This window comes from Ranitomeya variabilis, chromosome 6, assembly GCF_051348905.1.
Source record: "Ranitomeya variabilis isolate aRanVar5 chromosome 6, aRanVar5.hap1, whole genome shotgun sequence".
In the NCBI taxonomy this organism is placed as follows: domain Eukaryota; kingdom Metazoa; phylum Chordata; class Amphibia; order Anura; family Dendrobatidae; genus Ranitomeya; species Ranitomeya variabilis.
In genome coordinates, this window is record NC_135237.1 from 418764125 (window position 1) to 418785293 (window position 21169).

Here is a 21169-nt window from a genome sequence, read left to right on the forward strand (position 1 = left end):
GCCACACAATGACAAGCAGATGCCACACACAGCAATGGCACGGAGGCAGACTTGCCAATAATTATCTCCCACTAATTTTTTTTTTGGAAAAGGGAGAATTTAGCACAAAAAAAAAAGGGCCAAGTATTACACAGTGTTTTCGGTGCCACACAATGAGAGACAGATGCCACACACAGCAATGGCACGGAGGCAGACTTGCCAATATTTATCTCCCACTAATTTTTTTTTTTGGAAAAGGGAGAATTTAGCAAAAAAAAAAAAAGGGCCAAGTATTACACAGTGTTTTCGGTGCCACACAATGAGAGACATATGCCACACACAGCAATGGCACGGAGGCAGACTTGCCAATATTTATCTCCCACTAATTTTTTTTTTTTGGGAAAAGGGAGAATGTACCCCCAAAAAAAAAAATGGCCAAGTATTACACAGTGTTTTCGGTGCCACACAATGAGAGACAGATGCCACACACAGCAATGGCACGGAGGCAGACTTGCCAATATTTATCTCCCACTAATTTTTTTTTTTGGAAAAGGGAGAATTTAGCAAAAAAAAAAAAAGGGCCAAGTATTACACAGTGTTTTCGGTGCCACACAATGAGAGACATATGCCACACACAGCAATGGCACGGAGGCAGACTTGCCAATATTTATCTCCCACTAATTTTTTTTTTTTGGGAAAAGGGAGAACGTACCCCCAAAAAAAAAAATGGCCAAGTATTACACAGTGTTTTCGGTGCCACACAATGAGAGACAGATGCCACACACAGCAATGGCACGGAGGCAGACTTGCCAATATTTATCTCCCACTAATTTTTTTTTTGGAAAAGGGAGAATTTAGCAAAAAAAAAAAAATGGCCAAGTATTACACAGTGTTTTCGGTGGCACACAATGAGAGACAGATACCACACACTGCAATGGCACGGAGGCAGACTTGCCAATATTTATCTCCCACTAATTTTTTTTTTTGGAAAAGGGAGAATGTACCCCCCAAAAAAAAAAAAAAGCCCAAGTATTACACAGTGTTTTCGGTGCCACACAATGAGAGACAGATGCCACACACAGCAATGGCACGGAGGCAGACTTGCCAATATTTATCTCCCTGCAGTTATCTCAGAAAAGTATGGCAGGCAGCTATAAAAAGGACTGCTGCACACAAAAGCGTGGACAAACACACAAGATAGATGTGCAGAAAGGAAGGAAAAACAGGATTTGTGCTTTGAAAAAAGCAGTTGGTTTGCACAGCGGCGTACACACAGGCACAGCAACGCAGCTATCAGGGTCAGGGAGCCTTATAGTGCAGCCCAATGAGCTACAGCGCTGAGGAAAAAAAAATGTAGCTTCCACTGTCCCTGCAATCAAAAGGTGGTGTTGGACAGTGGAAATCGCTACAGCACAAGCGGTTTGTAGCTTTATGTACCCTGCCTATCACTATCCCTGCTTCCGAAGAAGCTGCAGCAACCTCTCCCTACGCTCAGATCAGCAGCAGTAAGATGGCGGTTGGCGGGAACGCCCCTTTAGAGCTCCTGTGACGCCGCAGAAAGCAAGCCAATCACTGCAATGCCCTTCTCTAAGATGGTGGGGACTGAGATCTATGTCATCACGCTGCCCACACTCTGCGTCCACCTTCATTGGCTGAGAAATGGCGCTATTAGCGTCATTGAAACGCGACTTTGGCGCGAAAGTCGCGTACCGCATGGCAGACCCCACACAGGGATCGGCTCGGTTTCATGAGACGCCGACTTTGCCAAAAGTCGGCGACTTATGAAAATGAACGATCCGTTTCGCTCAACCCTACCAGTCGCCACTACTTCTCAAAGAAAGCTGTGCCTGCGCTATACCAGCATGTCGCACACAACATCACCGCTTCCTTGAGAAACTCTGTGTGTGACAGGGTGCATTTCACCACAGACACTTGGACGAGTTGACATGGACAGGGGCGTTACATGTCGGTGACAGGGCACTGGGTAACTATGGTGATAGCAGGAGAAGGGGCTGCTGTCCAAGTCTTGCCGTCCCCAAGATTTGCAATTTTGATCCTCTGTATCTGTAAGTTCCTCCACTGCTTCTACCTCCTCAACCTCCTCTCGGTCCTTCACCTGCACCCAAAGCCTGTCTGTTAATGCTACCCGTGTTCTGACTGTGCAGAAGGAATCCTGCACACCTCCTTACTATGCTGTCACCAGGGCTCAATGGCATCAGGCGGTGTTTACCTTGAAATGTCTGGGAAATGTGAGTCACACAGCAGAGGAGTTGTGGTCAGCTGTGGAGACTGAGTTCCATCAATGGTTGTCTCCACTGAACCTGCAGCCAGGGAAGGCCATGTGCGACAATGCTGCAAACCTGGGTGCGGCCCTTCTCCCGGGCAATGTCACACACGTGCCTTGTATGGCTCATGGTTTGAACCTGGTTGTCCAGCAATTTTTATCCCACTATCCCGACTAGATGGGCTTCTGCAGAGGGCACGGTGGCTGTGTGCTCACTTCCGCCATTCGCATCCCACAGCTCAACGACTTACATCTCAAAAGAAGTCGTTGGGCCTGCCAGTTCACCGGCTTAAATGCGATGTGCCCATATGGTGGAATTCAACTCTGCACATGTTGCAGTGACTGTGGCAGCACCGATGAGCCCTGGTTTAATACGTTATGACGTATAGCCTGGGCCAACGAGATCCAGAGGTGGAACAAATCACGCTGCAGGAGTGGTCTCAGATCAGGGACCTATGCACCCTTCTGCACAGTTTTGAAATAGCGACGAAGATGTTTAGTGCTGATGATGCCATTATCAGCATGACTATTCCAGTCATTTACATGCTGGAGCACACCTTAAACAGTATTCAGAGTCAGGTGGTGGGACAAGAGGAGAAGGAGGAGGAACAGGAGGAGTCGTATGAGGAAGGGATAATATCTCCAAGGTCCAGACGGTCGGCAGCACCAAGGTGGCTGGCACTGCAGGGTGGGGGAGAGGGATTACCGAGGGCGCATGGTAGCAGCCAAACTGTTGAGGAAGGTGCAGGAGCTGAGGAAGAAGTGGAGGACGAACTGGTGCTGGGCTTGGAAGACTCATCAGATGAGGGAGACCTTGATCAAATTTCTGTTGTGCGAGGTTGGGGGGAGAGGGCAGAGGAAAAAAGCATGATTCTCACCTCACCACCACCAAGACAACAAGGACTTGGTCCTCCTGGATGTGCAAGACACATGAGTGTCTTCTTGCTGCACTACCTGCAACATGACCCTCGGATTGTCAGAATCTGAAGTAATGGTTACTACTGGGTTGCCACACTCTTAGATCACCGGTACAAAAGTAAATTTGGCAAAATAATTCCTGCCATAGAAAGGGATTCACGCATGCAGGAGTATCAGCAGGGACTGTTACAGAATCTTACATCAGCTTTTCCACCATCTCTAGTGGTGCACTTATTGAATCTCTTGAGTTCTAACTTGCCAACTGTGGGTCTGTCGAGTCATCAATTAAACCGTAACAGTAATATTGTATCTGGTGGTAACAGCAAATTTTTCCAATCGTTTCGAGAATTTTTTAGACCATCCTTTGCAAGGCCACAGGAGACAAGAAGTCTGACACATAGCCAACGCCAAGAGAGGATGGTACAGGAGTATCTCCAAGTTAACATCGATGCCATGACTGTGGAACTGGACCCTTGCTGATTTTGGGCTTCCAAACTGGAAAAAAGTCCTGAGCTCGCCACTCATGCCTTGGAGATCTTGTCGTGCCCCGCAGCCAGCGTTCTCTCTGAAGGTGTGTTCAGCGCTGCTGGTGGTATGCTGACAGATAAGCGTACGCAGCAGTCCAGTGAGAATGTAGACAGGCTAACGTTCATCAAGATGAACAAATCCTGGATCTGCAAGGACTTCTATACCCCTGTGTCATCCTGGGAAGACTAAAAGCTTGATGATTTTTGAAAATCACCTCACCAACCATTTTAAGAAACTCTGGGGAAATTTATGCCACTTAAGTGGTGTCTGTGGCCCAATTTTTGGAAAAAATGTAGACTCTTGCTGTGTTTTACATGACATGGGCATCGTCAATTCCAGGTGGGTGGGGTCTCTCACCCCCCCCCCTTTAACCTTTAGAAACTACATACACTAAGGTTTGGGGTAACACAGATGGTTGAATCTGCAGAGCTGTTTACTCATACAATGGCCTGGGATTCAGAGGTCTGCTCCAAAGCTTCAGTGTCTGCTAGTCAGAAGAGTAGCCCACCCATGAAGCAAGCTACACCGCCTGTTTATCTAATTACTAATTTTTAACTGCATCTAGCCAAGGCAATATTTTAGACCTAGTAACAGTGTCTGCTGCTCAGAAGAGTACCCTACCCATGAAGCAAGCTACACCGCCTGTTTATCTAATTACTAATTTTTAACTGCATCTAGCCAAGGCAATACTTTGGGCCTAGTAGCAGTGTCTGCTACTCAACAGAGTACCCCACCCATGAGGCAAGCTACACCGCCTGTAGATCTAATTACTAATTTTTAACTGCATCTAGCCCAGGAAATCCTTTTGGGCCTAGGAGCAGTGTCTGCTACTCAGCAGAGTACCCCACCCATGAAGCAAGCTACACCGCCTGTTTATCTAATTACTAATTTTTAACTGCATCTAGCCCAGGCAATACTTTGGGCCTAGTAGCAGTGTTTGCTACAAAGCAGAGTTCCCCACCCATGAAGCAAGCTACACCGTCTTTTTCCTTTCTCAATCTAACCCCTCGGCTCTGGGGTGTCCGCTCTCCCTCTAGCTCTCTCCTTCTCACAGGTAGACTACTGCATGTGTTCACACTGTGGCAAATCTTTTGGGCCCAGGCATAAGAAGTCATCGAGGTAATGGATAATATGTGCCCCCTTAGAAACATCCATGAGGACCCATTCGAGGAAGCAACTAAACGCCTCAAATAGTGAGCAGGATATGGAGCACTCCATGGGCAAACAGCGATCTATGTAGTATGCTCCTTCACAGAAGCAGCCCAATAGGCGGACACTATTCGAAGGCACAGGTAGTAACCGGAACGCCCCCCTCAATGTCTGTTTTGGCCATTAGGGTGCCCCTTCACAACCTCTTGACCTGCCTGATTGCCTCGTCAAAGGAGGTACTGTATATAGTACTGCACTTGGTTCCGCGTCAATGTTGTCGTTTACTGACCTGCCCCTTGGATATGACAAATGGAGGATTAGTCTAAATGTATTTTTTGGCACGACTCCCAACGGGGATACCACTACGTCTTCTAAGGGAAATGTTCTGAATGGACCCGCCATTCTACCTAAAGATATTTATTTTTTAAAATTTTTTGTGACGACTAGGGTTGAGCGACTTTTATTTTTATAGGATCGGGTCGGGTTTCACGAAACCCGACTTTCTCAAAAGTCGGGTCGAGTGAAATCGGCCGATCCTATAAAAAAGTCGGGGTCGGCCGAAACACGAAACCCAATGCAGTGCAATGGGATACTATGGTTCCCAGGGTCTGAAGGAGAGGAAACTCTCCTTCAGGCCCTGGGATCCATATTAATGTGTAAAATAAAGAATCAAAATAAAAAATATTGATATACTCACCCTCGGACGTGCCCTGGTACTAAACGGCAGCCTTCCTTCTTAAGGATGAGCGCGTGAATGACCTGCGGTGACGTCGCGGCTTGTGATTGGTCGCGAGCGGTCACATGGGCGGTCACGCGACCAATCACAAGCCGCGACGTCATCTAAGGTCCTTCACGCGCTCATTCTTAGGAAGGAAGGCTGCCAGAAAGAAGCAGGGCGTGTCCGAGGGTGAGTATATTCCTATTAGGTATATACTCACCCTCGGACACGCCCTGCTTCTTTCCGGCAGCCTTCCTTCCTAAGAATGAGCGCGTGAAGGACCTTAGATGACGTCGCGGCTTGTGATTGGTCGCGTGACTGCCCATGTGACCGCTCGCGACCAATCACAAGCTGCGACGTCACCGCAGGTCGTTCACGCGCTCATCCTTAGGAAGGAAGGCTGCCGTTTAGTACCAGGGCGTGTCCGAGGGTGAGTATATCACTATTTTTAATTTTGATTCTTTATTTAACACTTAAATATGGATTCCGATACCGATTCCCGATATCGCAAACATATCGGAACTCGGTATCGGAATTCCGATACCAGATTCAGAAGATCGCCGACCTCATGGCCAACCCCACACAGGGGTCGGGTTAGGTTTCATGAAACCCGACTTTGCCAAAAGTCGGCGACTTCTGAAAATGGCCGACCCGTTTCGCTCAGCCCTAGTCACGACGTCTGGGTGTTGGTAGGCTAATTTAAGATTTTTACTCCAGCCTTTCTTGATTTTAGAAGGGCATGACATGCCTATATTTGTGTCTCCTCCTCCTTTTACTCCTCCACCTCTTTTCTTTTCGCATGACTATATGTACTTGTGACTTTTCCATGTGTTTGTTGTATCTTCTGAGCAGTTTGTCAGCTTTTGGACACCTTTTAAGGTGTTTTCTATGTGTCTTCTATGTGTTTGTATGTGATTGTGTTTGTCTGGAAAAATGAAATGGCTCCTCACCCACCAAAAGAAATTCAGCAAATTCTCTGCTCCCAAATGCCCACTCCCTTCTAAGCCCCAATGTCTCTAAACCACATATACTGCCCACATGTGTTAGGTGTCAAGTTCCCACCGCTGCACAAGGGGAATCTCGAAACGTGTCCACTGTGGTCTCCCATTCTTCTCCAGCCACAGTGGAGCCTGCTCAGCAGAGACGTCGGTCCCAGCATCTGGCTCAGGCAGATACTGTGGCTTGGTTACTGCTGCCCTCCCAGGTCCAGCCATTGTGACCAGTGCTGATCAGCGGTGAGCAGACGCTCCTGGGACTAAGTTCTGCTTTTCCTCTACTGAGCATGCCCAAGGGATGACCTCTCATTGGAGGTCGGGGGTCACATGCTGTAGCAGCTCCTATTGGATCACTAGGAAGTTCCTGGAGAGCTTCCGCTATAAAAGGTTTGCATGGCCGCACGACAATGCTCTAGTATAAATCAGTAATTGTGTGTGTGGATGTATGCCTGTTCTGGTGAAAGCTTCGAATCATTCCCATCCCTAGAGTTGATGAATGTTCTCGAATGTTGGAGTTGTCTAGCACCAGATAGTGCCATCCAGCACTAGGCACAATCTATACTGCGTCGAACCAGCAGTGACCACCAGTGCGGTGTTGTACTCACTCTGTGCAGCTATATTTTGTTTCTCCTGACAATCCATCAGTGCAATGAGGGAACTCCCACTTGATCCCAGCATCTGACTCAGGGCATCCTCAGGCACGGGCTCAAAAGCCACCGAGGGTCCGAGCGGGATCAATCACATGCATAGTGGGGGTGAATTGCAAGGATCCCACTAGTATCCATTTGCTGCACCCTGTGATTGCTAACAGGGCACAGTATTACCTTTATTCTCTGGACTCTGTGAAGCAACAGAGTTCACTCCTATACAGACTGGGTGACGGAACACGTGTCTTTTCTGGTGTAGTACCGCCATATAGTGCTGCCATTAACTAGCAGCAGGTTCCACTCCTGCATGGTGGACCCCGGGCTGCGAACGCACCTTTACTATCATCACATTTACTCGGTGCGTTACCCCAGCCCTAACAACATGTTTGGCATTTCTGTAGTGATGAGAGCCCACCTAATTTACAGGTGTGTGTCTCCAGAAGCATCAGCTGGGCATAATGTACTGGTGACTGCAATGGCAGTTTGCAATTTTCACCCATCAGCATCCACTGCTGCCTGTTTCTGGAAAATACTTATGGAGTCAAAATCGGGGGTTCTTTATATGGAATCCACAAATTACTCTAGGAAAATCTGCGCTCCAGGATGCAAATAGTGCTCTGTCCCTCCCGAGTCACTCCGCTGTAAAGCCACATAAGTGGTATTTATACATTCAGCAGAAATATTGGGACAAATTCTGTTGCCATTTTTACCCATTTCAAAGAATGAAAATGTAAAACTTGGGGTTAACACACAATCTTGGTGTTAAAAATGTAAATTATTTTTTCTTCACTGCCCAATTATATCAAAGTTTGTGACACACCTATGGTGTCAATATAATCACTGCACCCCTAGATGAGTTCATTGAGAGGTTTACTTGGTAAAATGGGGTCACGCTCTATCAAGGTAACATGGCACCCTCAAACAAATGCAGCAAAATCTGCACTGAAATAAGGCACTTCTTCCGTTCTGAGCTTTGCACTGTGCCTCAAAAGTAGTTTTTGACCACATATGGGGTATCGGTGAACTAAGGAGAAATTGAACAGCAAACTTTGCTGTCCATTTTCTCCTTCTGCTCTTGTGAAAATACAAAATTTTAGCTAAAAAAGATTTTGCTGGAAAAATTAGATTTGTTTTATTTTCACGGCTTAACGTTATAAACTTCTGTGAAGCACCTTGTGGTTCAAGGTGCTTAATACACATCTAGATAAGGTCCCAAAGTGGTATAGTTTCCAAAATGGTGTCACTTATGGGGGTTTCCACTATTTATGCACATCAGGGGCTCTTCAAATGCGACATGGCGTCTGCTTATTATTCCGTCAAATTTTGCATTCAAAAAGTCAATTGGCACTCCTTTGATTTCAAGCCCTGCTGTGCGCCCAAACAGTCGATTTCCCCCACATGTTTGGTATCAGTGTACTCAGGAGAAATTTTGCAGCAAATTGTATGGTGCAATTTCTCTTAATACCCTCATGAAAATGCAAAATATGGAGCTAAAAAAGATTTATTTGGGAAAAATTTGATTTTTTTTAATTTCCACATCTCTAGGCTTTAAACTTCTGTGAAGCACTTGTGGGTTCATGGTACTCAATACACATCTATATAAGTTACAAAATGGGGCCTAGTTTCCAAAATGGTGTCATTTGTGGGGGGTTTCCACTGTTTAGGCACATCAGGGTCTTGTCAAATGCCACATGGTGTCCGCTAATTATTTTTTGCATTTTGAAAGTCAAATGGTGCTACTTCCCTTTCAAGCCCTGCCATGCACCTAAACAGTTGCTTTCCTCCACATTTTGGGTATTCGCGTACTCTGGGGAAATTGCACATCAAATTGTATGGTGATATTTCTCCTGTGAGGCCGGAGTTACACTAGCAAGAAATACGGACGAGTACTATGCAATAAAAAATCACATAGCACTCTGACTAATGTTAATCTATGGGGCAGTTTGCATCATGCGTAATTTTCTCGGCCGTATTATACATGTGTAGGAAATTTCAGCATGCTGCGATTGCCACCGTATTACACCCTAAATACGCCAATGCAAGTCTATGAGTGCTAGAAAAACTCGCACACCACACGGACCATCAGTGTGACTTGTGAGAAATACGCACCGGTGTCCTAAAAAAAGCCGGTAATTCAGTGCGGTGTACAGTAAAGTCACACTGACAGGTTAAAATTGAATAGATAAAATAAATGTCTACACATATTATAAGTATATATATATATATATATATATATGTCATTGACACATATATATATATATATATATATATATATATATATATATCTTTATATTTCATAGAGAGTTAGGTGGCAGAATAGCCGATAATTCAATTGTCAGGTTCTGTAAAATCATTGCAGAACTCGACAGGATATGAGACATGGTTTACATACAGAAAACCATTGCATATCCATTAGATTTTTATATATCCTTCACTAATAATGTTAATATTGTGTCTGTAAAATTTTGGAACTGTAGATGTTAAATTAAAGGATAAATTCACAGAAAAAACTGCTGTGGGCTCCCACACAATTTTCTCCACCAGAGAGGGAAAGCCAGTGACTGAGGACAGATATTAATAACCTAGAGAGGGACCATGGTTATTGCGCCCCCCCCCTGGCTAAAAACATCTGCCCCCAGCCACCCCAGAAAAGGCGCATCTGTAAGATGTGTCTATTCTGGCACTTAGTCTCTCTTTTCCCACTGCCCTGTGGTGGTGGCATATATGGTAATAAGTGGTTAATGTCACCTTGCTATTGTAAGGTGACATTAAGCCTGGTTAATAATAGAGACGTGTCAATAAGACACGTATCCATTATTAATCCAATAGTCTGAAAGGCTGCTCATGATGCTGGCAGTATTAGCAGCTAGATTTTAGCTAGTGAGCTAGGCGGTTGTTTCTTACTCAGATAGTTTAGCTAGGTAGTGTCCTGTGTGGTAGTGAAATTGACCTTCCAGCAATTTTTTTTGCCATTACTGATGTCCACAGACAAAGACAGTGGGGCAAATGTAATACAAGTATGTTGCACACTGCTTCTATTGTGCTCCATGCATGAGTATAGCATAATAAATCTTATTTTTTCAATAGCTAAATGTGAAACAGCATGCCATATCCCACCTTCTCATTTAGTTTTGTGGTAACAATGTTCTGTGATTTGAGCTGTTGAGCATGAAGAAATATTTTTTTGGGCAATTGATAACATGATTCACCATGCCATATCTCTGCTTGTTATTGTCACAGAGATACTAGGTGGGCGAGAGCTTATAACCCGGGCCCCTGCAATTTCCCTAAGACTAGGGAAATACTGACTGGCCCTCTACCTGAAGTTTACACTGATGGTGTGCATGTTCAGGCCTCGAACCTCACCCTGCCTCCTGATACAACCCTGAGCTGGAAACCTCCGCCCTCCACCCAGTGAATGCAATACACCAGTACCCACAGTTAGCACAGACAAGGATAAAGGAAAATATACATCACGCTGCAGTCACTCAGGAATACACTACAAATGTGCAGGGCAAAATAAACACAAATATAGGAAGGAGTAAATAAGACAAAGGGAAATACACCACCAGCAACGATACTCCAACGACCAGCTCTCCACTCCAGACCGAGATAACAAATGCGCAAGACAGAAGCTATAATCGGCGACACCCAGTGATCAGGAGAACTATAAAAAGGCAATGGGCATGGCCCAGCCTCCAATCCGAGGATCAGGTAAATTAACCCCGGAACAGCTAGACAAAATCTAGCCGACGCCAATGAGCAAATAGTGGTCAAAAGTGGAACTACCGCTGTCTGTCGGATGACCTAGTCTGAACAGCGTCCGACATGACAGTTATTAAGTGGCGGTCAAATTCCACAGTGTGCATAGCTCATGAGCATTAAAAAAAATGATGTTGCTAAATGTGATACAGCCTGCCGTATCCCTTGTTGTAATTTTGTAGCAGATAAATTTTTGCGTGTACAGAGCTGTTGCACATTGAAAAAGCAACATTTTAGGGGTTTTACAAATGTGATACAGTAGGCTAAATCTGAATTTGAAATTGTTTGGAGCATATCTTAATTGTTGCAGAAGTGTACTTAAAAGCTTCACAAAGTCAAGAGGAGGAAATCTGAACTGATGCCCAAAATATAGGGTCTGAGCAGCATCATGACCTTTAGCACCAAACATTAATTCATGGGGGGAAAGGTTATCCTGATGAGACTCAGATATCTGTGACTGTACTATGCTGTCAGGGAAGGAAGAGGAAGAGGGTGATTGCAAGGGCTAGGAATATAATAACACAGAGGATGATGATGATGAGGTGGTAGATCCCAGTTGGTGTGAACACAGAGGCACACAGCTGATTAGGTCATCTGAGGAGGAACATAAGGAGGTTACGTTGCGCTGTATGTCGCAGAAACGTAGTGATGAAGCCATGAAGAGCAATACATCCTCAGCCACAACTATGGCTATGACCAGCAGTGTATGCGGGTCTGCAGCTCGCCGGAGTGGCAAGGGTTGTCTAGCCTTGGCCGTTTTTAATACTGCAAAGGAAGACTCACCTCACGTAGTCTGCCAACTTTGCAAAAAAATGGTGAGGTAAAAAGTGCAATAATTTGACTACTACATGTATGAACCTTCACATGCACAATCAACAAGCTTTACTCTGGGAATCCCACTGCACTAAAAGGCAGACAGTCGAACTCAACAACCATCAGCCGCCCCATCAATCGCTTCTGCTGCTTCTTCCTCCTCCTCTGTTGTCGTGCCAACTTTTCAGACACAGGTGTCTGACTGCAGAACCTCAGGTTCTTTACCTGCTCCAGTCACACTGACTGAGAACCCATCATCGGCTGTAATGGAAGCTGACATGCCTGCTCTTTTTGACCAATCTCAGAGAACGAGCACACCACAACTTTCTCTATCCACCATAACATCTTTGCCTGAACCTCCCTCGTGGTCCAGCAGTTTGTCCTTTTCACCATACTCCACCCTCTCTCAGCACTGCAGCCAGCGCACCGTACCGCATTTGTGGTCTTGTAAAAGACTGCTTCCTCCTATGCATGACAAAGCTAAGAGGTTGAACTGCACCATCTCCAATCTGTTGACCACGGAAATGCTGCTTTTCCACCTGGTAAATACACACGGTTTCCGAAAGCTGATGGCTGTCACAGTCCCCCAGTTGCAATTGCCCAGTCGCCATTACTTTTCTAAGAAAGCTGTGCCTACGCTACACCAGCATGTTGCAGAATTCATCACTCATTCCTTATTTAAATCTATGTCTGCTATGGTGCATTTAACCACAGACTCTCGGACAAGTAAGCATGGTCAAGGGCATTACATCTTCCTGAATGGGCACTGGTGACTCTGGTGTCTGTGGGGCAGGTGTTGCTCCACAAGTCTTGAAATCCCCAAGGCTTGCAGGACAAATGTCTATATTTAACACTTCCCCTACTGCTTCTGTCTCCTCCTATAACAACTCCACCTGTGCCTGCAACCTCTGACATAATGAGACATGCGTTCCAACAGTGTAGAGTGAATCCCCACCACCTCCTTACTGTTCAGCGAGAGCTCACCACAATCAGGCAGTGTTAAAATTAATATGCCTTGGAGATCACAGTCATACAGCTGAAGAGTTGTGAACAGCTCTCCAGGCAGGGTTTGAGCAATGGCTGTCTCCACTGAACCAGCATTCAGGGAAGGAAGTGTCTGATAATGATGAGAACCTGGTGGCGGCCCTATGGTGAGGCAAGCTCACACACGTGGCTTGCATGGCTCACGTCCTCAACCTGGTGGTACAGTGAATTATCTGCCACTACCCTGGCCTGGATGAGCTGCTGCAGAAAGCACAGAAGCTGTGTTCTCACTTCCGCCATTCGCACCCCTCAGGTCATCGATACAGAGATCAGTGTTCATGCTAGTTAACAGGTTGATATGCGATGTGCCGAGACAGTAGAATTCCAGTCTGCTCGTCAACTGCATCAACTGTGTTACCAAAAAAGGGCCAACAGTATATTAGCTCTACCGCAAAATACACACGATGCAACCAAAAAGCGAAAGAGGCCTTAGAGCAATTGAAAATTAATAAATAATTACTTTATTAAATGATGTACAAAAATATACAAAGGATAATCATTAAAATAAGTGTAATTAGCAGGGATAGTGACACCTGAGTGCCACGTCCGGTGAGGTTGGTATAGAATGCAAAAAATGATGTTGTAAAGCGTCCCAATAAAATGATAGTCAAAAAGACTCATGGGAACCTTTCAGATATTGGAGATGTCAATAAACAAAGTGGCCAAGCAGTAAATAGAGTAATGTAGGAATGGCAAAAATAAGGTTGAATGGAGGCTCTAAAAAGTGCAAGTGCATGAGGTAGTGTTATAAACAGATAAGTGCAAAACCAGTCAGCACAAAAAAACCTTATAGAGAGCCACAATCAAATTGCCAAATGCCTATAATAAATCCATTGCTGTAAAATGCCATCTTAGCAAGAGAGGCTCATATATAATGCAGGTAAGGAACGAAGAACTGTATACCCAAAGAGTGAAAGCAGAACCAACCTGAAACGAATGTGGAAGAGAAACTCCCAGAAACAAAGAGGGATGTGGAGGGCACCACCATGTATATAACTACGAGGGGTTCACCATGGGCAAAAAATGCAACAGTCAAAAACCAAAAAGAGAAAAAGCATGCCCATATAACAGGGAACACCCAAACTCATTAAACTTGCCAAAAGATTTTTTTTTAAATGCGCGCGTGTCCAGCCTCCCGGCTTGTGATTGGTTGACCGCGATGCAACCAATCACAAGCTGGGACGTCACGGGAGGCTGGACAAGCGCGCATTTTAAAATGCGCGCGTGTCCAGCCTCCCGGCTTGTGATTGGTTGACCGCGATGCAACCAATCACAAGCCGGGACGTCACGGGAGGCTGGACAAGCGCGCATTTTAAAATGCGCGCGTGTCCAGCCTCCCGTGATGTCACGGCTTGTGATTGGTTGCGTCGCCCATGTGACTGCGACGCAACCAATCACAAAGCCGGGATGTAATTTTAAAATCCTTAAGGGCCTGAAATTACGTCCCGGCTTGCTGTGATTGGTTGCGTCGCCCATGTGACTGCGACGCAACCAATCACAAAGCCGGGACGTAATTTTAAAATCCTTAAGGACCTGAAATTACGTCACGGCTTGCTGTGATTGGTTGCGTCGCCTGTTATGGTTCTCAATGGCAAGAGAACATAGCCCAGCATACATAGGAACTAGCTCTTGGAAGGATGGAAACTTAAACTGACCATGAACTAAACCTGCCGCACAACTAACAGTAGCCGGGTAGCGTAGCCTGCGTTTTATCCCTAGACGCCCAGCGCCGGCCGGAGGACTAACTAATCCTGGCAGAGGAAAATATAGTCCTGGCTCACCTCTAGAGAAATTTCCCCGAAAGGCAGACAGAGGCCCCCACATATATTGGCGGTGATTTAAGATGAAAATGACAAACGTAGTATGAAAATAGGTTTAGCAAAATCGAGGTCCGCTTACTAGATAGCAGGAAGACAGAAAGGGTACTTTCATGGTCAGCTGAAAACCCTATCAATACACCATCCTGAAATTACTTTAAGACTCTAGTATTAACTCATAACAACAGAGTGGCAATTTCAGATCACAAGAGCTTTCCAGACACAGAAACGAAACTGCAGCTGTGAACTGGAACAAAATGCAAAAAACAAACAAGGACAAAAGTCCGACTTAGCTGGAAGTTGTCTGGTAGCAGGAACATGCACAGAAAGGCTTCTGATTACAATGTTGACCGGCATGGAAGTGACAGAGGAGCAAGGTTAAATAGCGACTCCCACATCCTGATGGGAACAGGTGAACAGAGGGGATGATGCACACAAGTTCAATTCCACCAGTGGCCACCGGGGGAGCCCAAAATCCAATTTCACAACATAACCCCTCCTCAAGGAGGGGGCACCGAACCCTCACCAGAACCACCAGGGCGATCAGGATGAGCCCTATGAAAGGCACGGACCAGATCGGAGGCATGAACATCAGAGGCAGTCACCCAAGAATTATCCTCCTGACCGTATCCCTTCCATTTGACCAGATACTGGAGTTTCCGTCTGGAAACACGGGAGTCCAAGATTTTTTCCACAACGTACTCCAACTCGCCCTCAACCAACACCGGAGCAGGAGGCTCAACGGAAGGCACAACCGGTACCTCATACCTGCGCAATAATGACCGATGAAAAACATTATGAATAGAAAAAGATGCAGGGAGGTCCAAACGGAAGGACACAGGGTTAAGAATCTCCAATATCTTGTACGGGCCGATGAACCGAGGCTTAAACTTGGGAGAAGAAACCCTCATAGGGACAAAACGAGAAGACAACCACACCAAGTCCCCAACACAAAGCCGAGGACCAACCCGACGCCGGCGGTTGGCAAAAAGCTGAGTTTTCTCCTGGGACAACTTCAAATTGTCCACTACCTGCCCCCAAATCTGATGCAACCTCTCCACCACAGCATCCACTCCAGGACAATCCGAAGATTCCACCTGACCAGAAGAAAATCGAGGATGAAACCCCGAATTACAGAAAAAGGGAGACACCAAGGTGGCAGAGCTGGCCCGATTATTGAGGGCAAACTCCGCTAAAGGCAAAAAAGCAACCCAATCATCCTGATCTGCAGACACAAAACACCTCAAATATGTCTCCAAGGTCTGATTCGTCCGCTCGGTCTGGCCATTAGTCTGAGGATGGAAAGCAGACGAGAAAGACAAATCTATGCCCATCCTAGCACAGAATGCTCGCCAATATCTAGACACGAATTGGGTACCTCTGTCAGAAACGATATTCTCCGGAATACCATGCAAACGGACCACATTTTGAAAAAACAGAGGAACCAACTCGGAAGAAGAAGGCAACTTAGGCAGGGGAACCAAATGGACCATCTTAGAGAAACGATCACACACCACCCAGATGACAGACATCTTCTGAGAAACAGGAAGATCCGAAATAAAATCCATCAAGATGTGTGTCCAGGGCCTCTTCGGGATAGGCAAGGGCAACAACAATCCACTAGCCCGAGAACAACAAGGCTTGGCCCGAGCACAAACGTCACAAGACTGCACGAAGCCTCGCACATCTCGAGACAGGGAAGGCCACCAGAAGGACCTTGCCACCAAATCCCTGGTACCAAAGATTCCAGGATGACCTGCCAACGCAGAAGAATGAACCTCAGAAATGACTTTACTGGTCCAATCATCAGGAACAAGCAGTCTACCAGGTGGGCAACGATCAGGTCTATCCGCCTGAAACTCCTGCAAGGCCCGCCGCAGGTCTGGAGAAACGGCAGACAATATCACTCCATCCTTAAGGATACCTGTAGGTTCAGAATTACCAGGGGAGTCAGGCTCAAAACTCCTAGAAAGGGCATCCGCCTTAACATTCTTAGAACCCGGCAGGTAGGACACCACAAAATTAAACCGAGAGAAAAACAACGACCAGCGCGCCTGTCTAGGATTCAGGCGTCTGGCGGACTCAAGATAAATTAGATTTTTGTGGTCAGTCAATACCACCACCTGATGTCTAGCCCCCTCAAGCCAATGACGCCACTCCTCAAAAGCCCACTTCATGGCCAAAAGCTCCCGATTCCCAACATCATAATTCCGCTCGGCGGGCGAAAATTTAAGCGAGAAAAAAGCACAAGGTCTCATCACGGAGCAATCGGAACTTCTCTGCGACAAAACCGCCCCAGCTCCGATTTCAGAAGCGTCGACCTCAACCTGAAAAGGAAGAGCAACATCAGGCTGACGCAACACAGGGGCGGAAGAAAAGCGGCGCTTAAGCTCCCGAAAGGCCTCCACAGCAGCAGGGGACCAATCAGCAACATCAGCACCCTTCTTAGTCAAATCAGTCAATGGTTTAACAACATCAGAAAAACCAGCAATAAATTGACGATAAAAGTTAGCAAAGCCCAAAAATTTCTGAAGACTCTTAAGAGAAGAGGGCTGCGTCCAATCACAAATAGCCTGAACCTTGACAGGATCCATCTCGATGGAAGAGGGGGAAAAAATATATCCCAAAAAGGAAATCTTTTGAACCCCAAAAACGCACTTAGAACCCTTCACACACAAGGAATTAGACCGCAAAACCTGAAAAACCCTCCTGACCTGCTGGACATGAGAGTCCCAGTCATCCGAAAAAATCAAAATATCATCCAGATACACAATCATAAATTTATCCAAATAATCACGGAAAATGTCATGCATAAAGGACTGAAAGACTGAAGGGGCATTTGAAAGACCAAAAGGCATCACCAAATACTCAAAGTGGCCCTCGGGCGTATTAAATGCGGTTTTCCACTCATCCCCCTGCTTAATTCGCACCAAATTATACGCCCCACGGAGATCTATCTTAGAGAACCACTTGGCCCCCTTTATGCGAGCAAACAAATCAGTCAGCAGTGGCAACGGATATTGATATTTAACCGTGATTTTATTCAAAAGCCGATAATCAATGCACGGCCTCAAAGAGCCATCTTTCTTAGTCACAAAGAAAAAACCGGCTCCTAAGGGAGATGACGAAGGACGAATATGTCCCTTTTCCAAGGACTCCTTTATATATTCTCGCATAGCAGCATGTTCAGGCACAGACAGATTAAATAAACGACCCTTAGGGTATTTACTACCCGGAATCAAATCTATGGCACAATCGCACTCCCGGTGCGGAGGTAATGAACCAAGCTTAGGTTCTTCAAAAACGTCACGATATTCAGTCAAGAATTCAGGAATCTCAGAGGGAATAGATGATGAAATGGAAACCACAGGTACGTCCCCATGCGTCCCCTTACATCCCCAGCTTAACACAGACATAGCTTTCCAGTCAAGGACTGGGTTATGAGATTGCAGCCATGGCAATCCAAGCACCAACACATCATGTAGGTTATACAGCACAAGAAAGCGAATAATCTCCTGGTGATCCGGATTAATCCGCATAGTTACTTGTGTCCAGTATTGTGGTTTATTGCTAGCCAATGGGGTGGAGTCAATCCCCTTCAGGGGTATAGGAGTTTCCAGAGGCTCCAAATCATACCCACAGCGTTTGGCAAAGGACCAATCCATAAGACTCAAAGCGGCGCCAGAGTCGACATAGGCATCCGCGGTAATAGATGATAAAGAACAAATCAGGGTCACAGATAGAATAAACTTAGACTGTAAAGTGCCAATTGAAACAGACTTATCAAGCTTCTTAGTACGCTTAGAGCATGCTGATATAACATGAGTTGAATCACCGCAATAGAAGCACAACCCATTTTTTCGTCTAAAATTCTGCCGTTCACTTCTGGACAGAATTCTATCACATTGCATATTCTCTGGCGTCTTCTCAGTAGACACCGCCAAATGGTGCACCGGTTTGCGCTCCCGCAGACGCCTATCGATCTGGATAGCCATTGTCATGGACTCATTCAGACCCGCAGGCACAGGGAACCCCACCATAACATCCTTAATGGCATCAGAGAGACCCTCTCTGAAATTCGCCGCCAGGGCGCACTCATTCCACTGAGTAAGCACAGCCCATTTACGGAATTTCTGGCAGTATATTTCAGCTTCGTCTTGCCCCTGAGATAGGGACATCAAGGCCTTTTCCGCCTGAAGTTCTAACTGAGGTTCCTCATAAAGCAACCCCAAGGCCAGAAAAAACGCATCCACATTGAGCAACGCAGGATCCCCTGGAGCCAATGCAAAAGCCCAATCCTGAGGGTCGCCCCGGAGCAAGGAGATCACAATCCTGACCTGCTGAGCAGGATCTCCAGCAGAGCGAGATTTCAGGGACAAAAACAACTTGCAATTATTTTTGAAATTTTGAAAGCAAGATCTATTCCCCGAGAAAAATTCAGGCAAAGGAATTCTAGGTTCAGATATAGGAACATGAACAACAAAATCTCGTAAATTTTGAACTTTCGTGGTGAGATTATTCAAACCTGCAGCTAAACTCTGAATATCCATTTTAAACAGGTGAACACAGAGCCATTCCAGGATTAGAAGGAGAGAGAGAGAGAAAGGCTGCAATATAGGCAGACTTGCAAGAGATTCAATTACAAGCACACTCAGAACTGAAGGGAAAAAAAAAAAAAAAAAAAATCTTCAGCAGACTTCTCTTTTCTCTCCTTTCTCTGTAAAATAATTTAACCCTTTTTGGCCGGTCAAACTGTTATGGTTCTCAATGGCAAGAGAACATAGCCCAGCAAACATAAGAACTAGCTCTTGGAAGGATGGAAACTAAACTGACCATGAACTAAACCTGCCGCAACAACTAACAGTAGCCGGGTAGCGTAGCCTGCGTTTTATCCCTAGACGCCCAGCGCCGGCCGGAGGACTAACTAATCCTGGCAGAGGAAAATATAGTCCTGGCTCACCTCTAGAGAAATTTCCCCGAAAGGCAGACAGAGGCCCCCACAAATATTGGCGGTGATTTTAGATGAAATGACAAACGTAATATGAAAATAGGTTTAGCAAAATTGAGGTCCGCTTACTAGATAGCAGAAAGACAGAAAGGGCACTTTCATGGTCAGCTGAAAACCCTATCAAAATACCATCCTGAAATTACTTTAAGACTCTAGTATTAACTCATAACATCAGAGTGGCAATTTCAGATCACAAGAGCTTTCCAGACACAGAAACGAAACTACAGCTGTGAACTGGAACAAAATGCAAAAACAAACAAGGACTAAAGTCCAACTTAGCTGGGAGTTGTCTAGCAGCAGGAACATGCACAGAAAGGCTTCTGATTACAATGTTGACCGGCATGGAAGTGACAGAGGAGCAAGGCTAAATAGCGACTCCCACATCCTGATGGAAACAGGTGAACAGAGAGGATGATGCACACCAGTTCAATTCCACCAGTGGCCACCGGGGGAGCCCAAAATCCAATTTCACAACAGACGGGTGCACCGCAACAGCCATGGCTGGTAACATGGCACCAGTCATGTGAAGACCGTACCCCTCAAGCTTATAGCCCGGGATAGTACCTCTGATGCTGCATATTAATTAACAAAATTTATCTAGAGGGAATGTGAAGGGTTAAACTAAGAAAAATTGAAGCAGGTTTCGTTTTGTGCTTTTCGACTCCATCTTGCTGTTTTGAGATAAATTCTGTTACTAGGGTAAAGTTCATAGTTATGAGACCTTGATTGTTCTAGTTTGAACTGTGAGCGTGTTCTTATGTTGATTAGTTGAAGTATAACTTGCTAAGATTATGAAAAGTGCAACACAATAAACAGGGGTTAGAGATATGCTCGATCCTCCCAAACAGAGACACATGTCTCCATCTGGTCATTTTCAGTTGCCGGCAATGTTCTGTGGATCAATTTGAAAATCACTGAGTCAACCATGAAGGGTCACTCCAGATCCTCCCTCAACAAACTGACAAGTATTAGGATTCGGTGAGAGAAACCCAAGAAGTGGACCCCATGGGTCACTGCTACAGAGCCTCCAAGGACGAGTGGACCAGATAGAGCCACCCCCTATATAGGGAGTGTTTGGAACAGGCCCAAGGAGGATGAAGCTGCAACTGCTGGAGCAAAAGGGGTGACCAAGGACTGGACTAAGGAAGAGGAGAAGACAAGATGAAGTCAGGACCTCAGAGGAAACAGAAACAGCAGAGGTCAGGAGTAGCTAGGGCAGCAGAGACACTGGAGTGGCAGGGGTGGCAGAGACACAGGACTGGCTGGGATGGCAGAGACACTGGACCAGCAGGGATGGCAGAGACACAGGACTGGCTGGGACGGCAGAGACACAGGACTGGCTGGGATGGCAGAGGCACAGGACTGGCAGGGATGTCAGAAACACAACACTGACAGGGACGGCAGAGACACAGGACTGGCAGGGATGGCACAGACACAGGACTGGCAGGGACGACAGAGACACAGGACTGGCAGGGACGGCAGAGACACAGGACTGGCTGGGACGGCA